Below are 12,446 nucleotides of genomic sequence, written 5' to 3' on the forward strand. Positions count from 1 at the left end.
CTAGCAACGGCGCGTTGGGATTTTTTGGTCGCTCTTTGTGTATTGCGAGCCATGCGGCCAGAGCTGCTTACTGGCTGTGCTGATGGATGGCGCCCCATAATGACGTATTGCGGCAACGTAATGACAGCAACTCGTGCGGCGCTGTCGCCTCGCTCATCAAATGTCACCAGGACTCAGCGTGCGCCTCTCGGGCTGCCGTGAAGACCTTGGGCTTCTCGGGGCGCGGGCTGTCTTTTACCACCACGCGAGACTATGAAGACGCTGTTATTGACGCATGCGCTAGTCTGATGGCAGCGCATCTCGTAGGCAGCAGGGGCGAGTAAACTGAGTTTCGCCAATGTTCGTTTAGGTTCGAATTTGTGTTGTCCTCCGTTCTGGCGCCAAGGTCAGGTGAGGCACGCCAACAACGGGAGATAAAAGGATTTATTGCCTAAAAACCTCAAAAAGCATCTTTTTACCTCAGAAAGCCTAAAAATACGAGGGCCGTACGATACTGATTTCTTTTTGTTCTTCCGCACCGAATGTTCAGCGGTGTCCTTCTTCGTGCTTGTCATTAGTAGTGCGGACTGTGTTCCACCACCAGACAGCAGAACAAATCGGAGGCGTCTATTTAGTGTTTTCTAGCGCGCCTTCTTCCCGCACAAATGAGTAGCCGTGCAGACAGAATGGATAGTGACCGGCAAAGAGCATTTCGGGACTTACCTCCCAGACGCCGATCCCATTTTAAGATGCACACGCACAATTTGCTGCAATGTGATGCGGTCAAGTCGTATCGGCGCCTCTGCGTCTGAGAATGTGATGCGCCTGTTATCCATACTGATGGCTTCCACCCGCGCGACGTTGTGGGGCGTTATCACAGACAGCGGCTGGACCCCTTCGCTGTTCACGTGCGGCTTGCTTTCCAGCTTTCCCCTCAAGTAGAAGACGGTTCATAGGGGTGATGCCCACTCGCGACACACAGCCATAAGTCGTCCGTGAATCTCCAAAAAGCCCATACCCTTCTTCCACAGAGACGATGTCGCCCAGCGCTGCCCTTGAGATCACTTTCCATGATGTCCTCTCGGCTGTACTGACATCAGAGAAAGCAAGTGCACTAGCCCACCACAATTGGAGGCAACTAGTGCTGCAGTCTGGTGATGGAAAGCAGTCCCCCACTACTGAATGCAGGCGCGACGAAACGATAGGGCGGACCATGCGAGGCGGAGATACAGAACTACATGCAAGACGTGCGCTATCGTCTTAGATTGACAGAGTTAAAGATAACATGAACGGTTAAGCGCAACCATTCGTGTTATCTTTAAAGCTGTCCTTGTCAATCTAAGCAACGCAAGCTTTCCACATAATCACCTTCAAACTTGCCCAATCCCAAGCACTTCTTTAGATACAGAATTCTAAATCAGTACAGTATGGCCCACGTAAAGAAATGTCCCAGCTAAAACAGCTACCGCCTGTGCCATGCTTTTCGTTTTTTTTTTTTGTTGCGTTACTGCCAGGACAGTCTCAGATCCACAATACCGACAGGTAGGGCTGAATTACTTCCGCTAATTACGCCCCCACTCTGGGCCACAGAGAGTGGGTCGCCCAAGCACTGCGGAGCAGACGCGTACTGGCACTAGTACCGGTGACACAGCCACTGACTTCGTCAAGCAGCTCGCCTCCTTTTATTTAGAGCACGTGGCATCGCTCACGACCGGACGGAAACGGCAAAGAAAAAGAGAAGGAAACTTTGGAAATAATGATCTGCAAAAGGAACGCTTTAGTCATGCGGTTCAAGGCGTTTTCTGTCTTTACTGCTTTAAAAGCCGAAACCTTAACCAGCGCTGGCGTACGAAAAAATGACTCAAGGGACAAGGCTGCTTCGACTGTTTTCGAGAGAATGTTTTCGAAGCATAATATCGCAGCTAAAGCAACATGCACAACGCACTTACGGCTAATGCAACCATTTCTTTAACAGGCCTAGGGCTGAAAAATATCGAACGTTTTCAATATTCATTTCTAACTTCGTATTAATCATATCACGATAGGTTGAATAGCCGCCTCCAACAAAGGTCGTTAACATGTCCTTCATTACATCTAAATAAAAAAAATCCGCCTTCTGATGTGCATGCAGTTCTGCAACGAAGTGCTGCTGACACCTTGTCCACTTTTCAAAACTGGCAGAGGCGAATTGATTAGGCAGGGCATAACTTTCTCGTAATTCAAATGCACTCTACCAGCTCACGCAAAGCCCTACATACTTACTTTTACCGCAAAACACTGAAGTTCACACAAGATCGCGATAAAATGCTGGCTAACGCGCACGTTCCTTCTCCTCATTATTCCTCTTTTCCACAGCAGAACAGATCAAATACGTACTCTAGCATACGCAGACAAATATGACACCTAGGCAAAGGATAGTGGTCAACACTCTGCGAGCAGCGCTGTGCATGGTCACCGGCATAATGCGGGACGTTTTTCTCCGGTGGTCGCGGCGGACCAGCAAAAATACACGCTTAAAAAAAAGAAAAGACCGCTACGAAAAGGTTTGAAAAGAGCCGTCTGTTACATAGGGCGTTCAGAAAATATCTGCAATGCTCGTCAAGGTTGTTTTTTTTCGCTGCGCTCCCGCTGGTCCCATCGCAGACCGACAATGCACAACTCGCCAAAGCTCACAACCACTTCGCCCTGAAACTCCTCAACCAGTTAGCGACCCAGAATCCCTCATTCAATGTCTTCTTTTCACCCACGAGCATCGCCGTTGCTTTTGCATGGCTTATGCCGGAACGAGAGGAAGCTCGGAAGCTGAGCTGGCATCGGTGCTAGGACACACGCTGGTTGGCCTCACATAAAAATCTAGGGTCCTCGCGGCATACAAAAACCTGCTCGAAGTTGCCTCCTCACCAAAAGTGACGCTGGAAGTGTCCAACATGTTCTTGGCACAGAACAGCTTCCAAGTCCCCCAGAGCTACAGGCAGGAGCTTCACGACGTCTTCGACGCAGAGCTGAGGTCCATGGACTTCGCCAACGCAGGTACCACAGTCGCCGCTGAGGTGAATGCCTGGGTAAGCGAAAACATGAGGGGGAAGATCGATGGCATCCTGGAGGAATGTCAGCTGCTGGACATCATTCTCTTCATCCTGAACGCCGCGTATTTCATGGGGAACTGGGTGACCGCGTTCGACCCGGCGAAGACCTAGAACAGGCCTTTTCTCAACCTGGGCACCACCTAGGCCAAGAAGCCCACGATGCAACTCTTTAAGCGCTTCCCGTGTACCTGCCTCGACACACTAGAAGCAGCCCCCGTGGAGATTCCATATTCTGGAGGCAGGTTCAGCGTGGTGGTTCAGCAAATGCATTACGAAATGCTGGCCTACCTCTCCGAAGCTGCCATAGAGGCACTGTTCCAATTCTTTAAAAAAATATGGGCACTGGTGAAAATACCGGAGGCTTGGAGTACAGCAGTTATTGTGCCATTCCTGAAAACAGAAAGCCGCCAGCCTCCCCTGGTAGTTATAGACCAATAGCACTCAAGAGTTGTCTCGCAGCATCTTTCGAAAGTGTGTTGACTATTGGGTTAATGTCTATTCGCGGATCCCAAGAACTTGCCATCTACCAGTGTGGATTTAAAAAAGCATGTTCAGCAACTGGCCATCTCGTCCGACTTGAATACACAGTCCCAGAGGCGTTCATACGCATACAACACTGTCTGGCACTTCTCTTTGATATAGAAAATGCGTAAGGTACCACATGGAGATTTGGGATTCCCTGCGACGTAGCAGGCCTGGGTATCTGCGGCAGTATGCTGAACGGCTTGAAAAATTTCTTGTCCGACTGTTCATTTCATGTACGCCGGCGTTCAAACCGCCCGGTACTTCATTTACGGAAAGGGGGTATTTCAAGGGTGTATTTTAAGCACTACACTGTTCGTCATAAAAATGAATTCTATGGCCAAAATAATTCCGAAGTCCATCATGTATTCCTTGTGTGTCGATGGCCTACAAATTTCATGGGCATCCTCCAGCCTATCAACATGTGAGAGAAATATAACTCACAATAAACAGACTATAAATTTGAGCAAACTGAAATGGATTCAAGTTTTCCCCAGGAAAAAAAAACAGCAGCTGTTCTTTTTTTTTCGCTCAAAAGAGGCTTGCAGATCGACCCTACCCTGCACCTAAATAAAACCGGAGTATCAGTAAAACGAACACCACTTAGGGCTTCACATTTATTTATTAAAACTCGCATTCCTACTGCACATAAACACACTAAAACGAAAGCCTCCCAATTTCTAAACATACTAAAGGTGCTCTCAAGGAAGCATTGGAGGTCTAAAAGTACATATATTATGCACATTTGTCGCTCTCTGAAGCGTTTGTCCTTCGACTATGGTTGTGTGCGGATCAGCAAGACTGACATAAAAAAAATTAAACCCAGTGCACAACTCAAACCTACGCCTCTCGCACAGTGCATACAGAGCATCTGTCCGTCCGTCCGTCCGTCCGTCCGTCCGTCCGTCCGTCCGTCCGTCTGTCCGTCTGTCCGTCTGTCCGTCTGTCTGTCTGTCTGTCTGTCTGTCTGTCTGTCTGTCTGTCTGTCTGTCTGTCTGTCTGTCTGTCTGTCTGTCTGTCTGTCTGTCTGTCTGTCTGTCTGTCTGTCCGTCTGTCCGTCCGTCCGTCCGTCCGTCCGTCCGTCCGTCCGTCTGTCTGTCTGTCTGTCTGTCTGTCTGTCTGTCTTGTGCCAGGAAGAAAGAAAAGAAAAGTGCACAGGCCTGCCCTCTGGCTCAAGCCGAGCCACAGTCACAGCCACAGCCGAGCCCGTAGTCACCCTCTATGCAGATACAAATGAACCCCCGCTTGAAATTAGAACCGCTCCAACTTGTACGTATGCCCTTAAAGTGAGACCTCTGCCAAAACACATCTGCTATCCAGGCGTAACGAAGGTCTTTTATAATTATATTCAACAACAAACCTCAAGCTACCATTCCACTCGACTCGCGATTTCAAGAGATGTGAGAAAATATCGGCATACTGGGCACACTACCTGACATTACCCGAAGACGAGATCCACTACATCCAGGGTACAACTTTTCTGCACTCCACGATTTCACTCGAACACACTTCCATCAAAAAGAAACTCCGCAACAATATATCATACAAGATTATCTTGCACTCGAGGAAAAATGCAGTTTCTTCACGAACTTTTATACAAATGGCTCAAAAACACATGTTTCCGTTGGAAGCGCAGTGGTTAGAGGGTAATGGGAAGAAACGGTAAGAGCGCCACAGTGTGCATCCATCTTCACTGCCGGATATTTGACGTCTGTGTGGCCATTGAAAAAATAGTAAATGAGAACACTGCAAACAGTATTATTTACAGACACTCTCTAAGCATACATGCAGCTCTTCACTCTAGAAATGCAATCACTCCGCTACTTTGTGGCAGCATACACAACATAACAACAGCCAAAGCTCAAGGACAAAACATAAAACTCTGGCCGAAGCCGCCGCTGAGGGCCAAGACTTTTCGGCCGTCGTCTAGTCGGGTAGGCCTTTAGCTACCCTCTTTCTGTTAGACATTAACAGTTTTCCTATCCTATCCTATCCTATCATATCATATATCCTCTGCGTGCCTTGTGCGCACCTCAACCTCGTCGCAAGCAAATAAAAAAAAGTTAATATACCGCAGTGCCCACAGGTACTGACACACAGCTCCTATTTGCTGCACATGGCAGTCAAAGCGGCCTATCAGGGCATTGGCTAAGAAGTACTTGCAACTGGGCTTGTTGGTGCGTATTCGTGAAAGACATGAGGGCGCAAAAATGGCAACTTGGACGAGTAAGGGAACAGGACGAGCGCTGCATTGTAGGGGTGCCGACTAAAGCCCTTCTGATCGGGTCCAGCCATATCAAAATGGGCTGTATACTTACTCGGACATAAAGTCTGACTAATGTTCTTTCCACATTTCCCCCACAGCGGCTTCGTGCCTGCCTCTTAAAATAAAGAACTTTCAGTCAGTCAGGTAGTCAAAGATTACCTGAACTTAGTACCTTGTAAATTTAGAAACAAAATGACTGTAACAATAAAGTAAATAACAAACTAACTTGGTAAAGTCGGTTCTAGGTGAACGGAAGCCTTGCACAAATCAGGAACCTATCAAGAAAGTGATTCTCTGCCGTCTTCGTAAAGGGCACTCACACCTTGCATATAACTTCGCGATCACAAGACAAGGCAAGCCATTATTTTAATCATTCGGTGATTAGCTAACAGTAAGTCACGTGTTATTTTCGTGCAGTAAACTAGAAACACAGGAAAAAATGTTTCGCTGTGTTTTACAACGAACACATACCGTTCCATCCAACGTTGCTCTTGGATGAAAACGGTCTTGTTGATTTGCCCTCCAGTTTTAGATTTTTTTTTAAAGAAGGGAATGTCGTAAACAAAATATAGATTGGCAAAATCATATTTAAATAAACGGCCAGAATTTTTAACCTCGTGTTTGGCCCATGGCAGCCTTGTGTGCCATGACCCAGTACATTGCTTGTGTGCCATAAAACTGAACACCACACCACACAACACAAAACAAATACGCGACTCAGGCAAAGGATAGTCGTAAACGCTCAGTCGTTCGTCTGGCGGCCGCTTCGAAGCTGCAAAATACGCGCTGAAGAAAAAAAAAGGACCGCTACGAACAGGTTTTAAAAGGGCCGCCTATGGCATAGGGCGTTCAGAAAACATCTGCGATGCTCGCAAAGTTCGCACTTTTCGCTGTGGTCGCGCTGGTCTCGTCAGAGACCGATGATGCGAAACTCGCCAGAGCTCACAACCACTTCGCCGTGAAGCTCTTCAAGATCCTGGCGGCACAGAATCCCTCGTCTAATGTGTTATTCTCGCCCACGAGCATCGCCGCTGCCTTCGCCATGGCTTATGCCGGAGCCAGAGGAAGCTCGGAAGCTGAGCTGGCATCAGTGCTAGGGCACATGCAGGTTGGCCTCACGGAGAAGCCGAGGACCCTCGCGGCGTACAAGAAGTTGATCGAGCTTCAAGCCTCACCGAACGTCACTCTGGAAGTGGCCAACATGGTCCTGGCACAAAACAGCTTCCAAATCACCGAGAGCTACAAGCAGCAGCTTCACGACGTCTTCGACGCTGAGCTGAGGTCCGTGGACTTCGCCAACGAAGGTCCCAGAGTCGCCGCTGAAGTCAACGCGTGGGTACGCGAAAAGACAAGGAGGAAGATTGACGGCATCCTACCAGAGGGTCAGCCGTTGGAGGACGTCATTCTCTTCATTCTAAACGCCGTGTACTTCAAGGGGAGCTGGGCGACCGCTTTCAATCCGGCGAAGACCAAAAACAAGACCTTCCTCAACCTGGGCACCACAGAGGTCAGCAAGCCGGCGATGCACATCTTTAAGCGCTTCCCGTACACCCGCCTCGACACATTGCACGCGGGTGCCGTGGAGATTCCTTATTCTGGAGGCAGGTTTAGCATGGTGGTCCTGCTTCCCGATTTCCCCATGGGACTTGCCGCTCTCAGAGATGGTCTGTCGCTCGCCGTTCTGGAAGACGTCGGCAGAAAGTTGACCTCCAGACAGGTCGGGCTCACGTTGCCCAAGTTCGACATGAGCCACAGCTATCACCTGGTACCCGCCATGCGAGCCCTCGGACTGAACGCTGTCTTCGGAAGTGGGGCGGACTTCACAGGCATCAGTGAGAATGCTTTGCTGAGCATATCGGACGCTGTCCACAAGGCGGCTGTGGAGGTGAACGAAGAAGGGACTGTCGCGACTGCCGCAACGGGTTTGTCGATCGTGCCTCTTTCAGCTGTGATTGACCCGCAGCCCTCTGTCGAGTTCGTGGTGAATCGTCCGTTCCTATGCTACATCAGAGACCGGAGCAACAACCGCGTCCTCTTTATCGGTGAAGTGCACAGCCTTTGATGCAATAAACCTTGCATTTCAATATCTGCGCGACAGGAATTTCACTTTGCGGAACATTGCCGCACAGCATATTTGGGAAAAAGCAGAAGATGAAAAGCACTGAAAGTCTCAGAGAAATAAAGTGAGTGCTTTTCGATTATTTCGTGGACCTGTTTTAACCCCATCGGTTCGTTAACGAATACGAGACCAACTTACTGAGCTCAAGTTTTATACTTCAACTCATTAAGTTGTTGATGAGGTTCACTGGTCACTGACCAAGGTCAACAAAAAATGACGTTTCGGGAGCGCTACGGCTCCCTTGTTCACAATGAGCAACCAGCTTGACGTCCCGGGCTTTTTGTAGCGGTTACTATCGTTTTGAGGCATTTCGCGTAGATAGGGTGCAACGTGCCGTCACGTCTCCCTTGTTCACAATGAGCAACCAGCTTGACGTCCCGGGCTTTTTGTAGCGGTTACTATCGTTTTGAGGCATTTCGCGTAGATAGGGTGCAACAACGTGCCGTCATGACGGCACGTTGCACCCTATCTACGCGAAATGCCTCAAAACGATAGTAACCGCTACAAAAAGCCCGGGACGTCAAGCTGGTTGCTCATTGTGAACAAGGGAGCCGTAGCGCTCCCGAAACGTCATTTTTTGTTGACCTTGGTCAGTGACCAGTGAACCTCATCAAGCCATGATACCTGACCAGACGGTATGCCGTCGAGCCCTCGACTACATCATTAAGTTGTTATTCAGTTCTTATTAATGTCACTTTCCAAATCTTGTTGTCGGAATGACATATTTAACAAACCTGTCTTGAAACCGGCTGCTGCTCTGTAGGTAGAGTTTGTTTTCTGCTCATGTGTCAATGCTTGCAAAACTTGAAGTGTAGTTTGCATTTCTGGTAATAGTGCTCACCTCAGCGGTGCACACGGAAGGAGGAAGCGTAAGGCATAAACAAAGAGCAGTGTTAAAAATTATACGACAAAATATAAAATTTGCGCTCATATCATAATACTGATTTTTCCGCGAATGACCAATCGCTTTTTTTAATTGGTTGGTTTTTTTGGGGGGCGGAAAGGAAATGGCGCAGTATCTGTCTCGTATATCGTTGGACACCTGAACCGCGCCGTAAGGGAAGGGATAAGGAGGGAGTGAAAGAAGAAAGGAAGAAAGAGGTGCCGTAGTGGAGGGCTCCAGAATAATTTCGACCACCTGGGGATCTTTAACGTGCACTGACATCGCACAGCACACGGGCGCCTTAGCGTTTTGCCTCCATAAAAACGCAGCCGCCGCGGTCGGGTTCGAACCCGGGAACTCCGGATCAGTAGTCGAGCGCCCTAACCACTGAGCCACTCGGCGGGTAACCAATTGCTTTGAAGTAGTCTTTTAAGAACTTAAAAGACACCTTTTAATGACCACTTCACTGGTTTCAAGTGGCGCAGCGTTCAATGCCTATCCCTGCATTCGTATAGTTCACTTTCACGGTTTGAAGTGTTCTGCGTGAACACACGCGGCACAGCAGAAACGGATGCGGAATTATGAAGACGACGATATCCGACGCACTGAGCGAGAGGCTGCGAGTTGTAACACGCACCGCGACAGGCTGCGGCGACGCCTGAATGCCTGACCGGTAGTAAAGAAAAAAAAAGAGAGAGGCAATGTCCGAGTGGTGTCAGCCATCGGAAAATGAAGGCGCTGCGTTTGAACATCCGCTGGCTCGAATACCACTCGGGGATGAAATTTTCCCGTCAGTGCGTCATTCGCATTGAAACTGTGACCACGGGGTCACTTTAGATGATGACGTCATGAGTTTCGATAAGGCGGCGGAAAACTTTTTAAATCTAAATTCACCGGCATTAAGTGCGCCATTTACTTCTCAACAAACACGAACATAGCGAGAAACCAGGAAAATTGTTTACCCGGAAAAAAATTTGGATCAAGTTCTCCTCAGTGTCTCTTTAATGTACTGCGTACATTTTATATCATGCCTCTAAATTTATTTATTTACTTATTTATAGTAATGCCCACAACGGCACTACCTGACATTTCAGTTTGTGTGGGTGTGTGGGGGGGGGGGGGGGGGGGAATGGTATAAAAAAAAAACATACACAATATCGCCACAGGTGGTGAAGAAAAAGGAAATAACATCAGCAGAGTTCTAGCAGCCAATTGCGCGACTGGGCTTCAGCTCTGCTAGGCAATGATCCGGCAGCCAAGCGCAGCCTCCTGCTTCGGATCTCCCAGCTTTGCACTTTCATTGTCTTTACCCCAAACCTTCGACAGCAGCACCTGAAGTAGTGGCAGTGTCTGAAGACAACGCTTCTGTCTGAATGGTAGAGCTGCTTCTGCTCATGTTGTTTGCACCAGTAGAAGGGATTCTATTTCATAGGCAAGTGGCTTAACGGAATTGAAAGCTCTGTCGTATATGGCACCAGCAATGGCTCATCTGCCAAGGTCACTCATTGGAATCCACCCAAGCGCCGCCATACGGCTACAAAGGAAAACTGTACAGCTTCCATAGACAATTCGTAGTTAAATAAAAATTCGTACTGATCCGGGAATTATAAAGTTTTTGTGGAAGTTGTATAGCTTTCTTTTGTATACCAGTATGGCTGCGCTCGGGTGGATGCCAACGGGTAATTACTTCCTTAGTACAAATTTACTCCACCTTGGGGGATTCCCCTAAACATTTGACGGATCTGCCAAGGTCCCGACTTCAGCAAGGAGTTTACGTATCATCGTTGTCACAATACCGAAGCTCTCCAGTGGAATGCCTATAGCCTAAGCAAAAAAGTGCAGATTTTTTTATAAGCTCCTACAGCAACGTAGTTGATCCGTGTTTTGTGTACAAGAAACTGTGTGAGTGACGATTTTCGTCTTTCGAACTGGGTGACTTTTTGGTCTGGCTTGAGCAGAGCTATGGTGAGCGCTAGGAAAGACCTGCCTTGGTTAAGATTCGATCGGGAGAATGAGACGTTCCAGAGTATGCGGCATGCAAAGTGTCCTTTGGTGAAGTTTGTTTTGCTGTTACAAGTGTTTAATTGCAAGCCTCTAGCTCTCCCTAGATTGATTCACTTTTATCGATATTCAAAATCTCGAGCTCAAATTTGCTGACATGTTCTGAAGACTTCAATGCTCACAGTACTGCTTGGTGCAGTGATCATTTCGACGCCTGTGGAAGGATTGTTGAGTGTGCTGCTGAGAAATACACAAATTATGTGTGCTTAGCCCGGTCTCGACTACCTGTCCGTGTGGCTACCGATATTAAGAGTTGTATAAATTTGACTCTCTATGTAACGGCCCTCCTATCTGACATAGGTGGGCCACTGACACTGATACTCGCGGGATTGACCGCTATCATATATAATCGTAAAAACACCCTCACGTACGCTGTGAAGGACGGCTCCAAGCCAAGCTTACCAGATGGAAGCCTTTCCGTTTTAACATGTCTTAAGAAATTGGCACGGACATCGACATGAACGGTCCCACCTCGCTGGGAACACAACTTCGAGCTTTTGTACTAAGCAAGTCCCTATACCTTTTAGTGAATTGACTAGAACAGACGGTGAGCATCAACGACTGAGGGCTCTTCGAAGAAGAGTGGGAAGGGCTTATCATTGAAATGGGTCCTTATAATCCCGTCGTGAAACTCAAAATGTCCACTCTGCAAAGCGCAGACATCTAGACAAATTAGACAGTATGCGTGGTGTGCGATTTTTACGGCACGTTGACCACGCAGACATCAGTGCCAAGGAACTCGAGGACAATCTCAGCTCTAAGCTGACCCGTTGCGAAGAATAACGCGCACTTTCTGAGTGTTTGCAGTAGCACAGGCGGCTCCAGAATCGCTTCTTCCTGACCAGTTTTGTTATCTTATTTCTAGTCCCGGCGCTTCACAGAACTTTGCGGAATTTGAGCAATCAGCTTCGCATGCTAAGCGCTTGTTTTCATCCGCAACATGCTTATTTGGAAAGTGAATTCACAATGAAAAACTTAAAGGAATATAGCCGCAAAATTTTTTTCTTGCATGTTTTTTTCTTTAATCTTATCAATTAGGCATTAATATACATAGATCATCCCGTGGCAATCCCTGGGAATGGTAAAATATTTAAAACCGAATATCTTCTTGATGCGGTTTCGGTTTGATCAACCTAACGATGGTTGTGACGTGTAACAAGTGTTTCGGTCACGGGTAGCATGTAATAAACTGCAATATAATCACTTCTACGTAGTTTTAAGTCACTGCATCAAAGGCTTGAATGTCAACAAATGATATACCAGTGGCCATATTGAAATGTTTTCATGCCTCACGTGGCCTGAACAATCCTTACACGCAAAACCTGTCGTTTGGTTGGTGAAACCGAATCCGAAACAGCCTGTGAAAAAAAAAATTAATTCTGAATTATTTAGCGGTCGTTGGCGAACGTTTCTTGATTATCTATTTATTCTGTAGAGGATGTAGAGCAGCTTTGCAGAAGAAAGCATGCAAGTATAGTGATGTACGTGTATATATTCCAATAACGTCCACTCGCATCGTGTCGTCCAGAG

General features: G+C 47.7%; 2 pseudogenes; both read left to right on the forward strand.

Moving 5' to 3' along the window:
- The first annotated feature begins 1,015 nt into the window (after positions 1 to 1,015).
- On the forward strand, positions 1,016 to 3,503 carry LOC144129970 (iripin-2-like; annotated as a pseudogene).
- Positions 3,504 to 6,718: 3,215 nt separating this feature from the next.
- On the forward strand, positions 6,719 to 7,963 carry LOC144127509 (iripin-2 pseudogene; annotated as a pseudogene).
- Positions 7,964 to 12,446: the final 4,483 nt, after the last annotated feature.

The sequence above is a fragment of the Amblyomma americanum genome, chromosome 4 (assembly GCF_052857255.1).
Source record: "Amblyomma americanum isolate KBUSLIRL-KWMA chromosome 4, ASM5285725v1, whole genome shotgun sequence".
NCBI classification, from domain to species: Eukaryota; Metazoa; Arthropoda; class Arachnida; order Ixodida; family Ixodidae; genus Amblyomma; species Amblyomma americanum.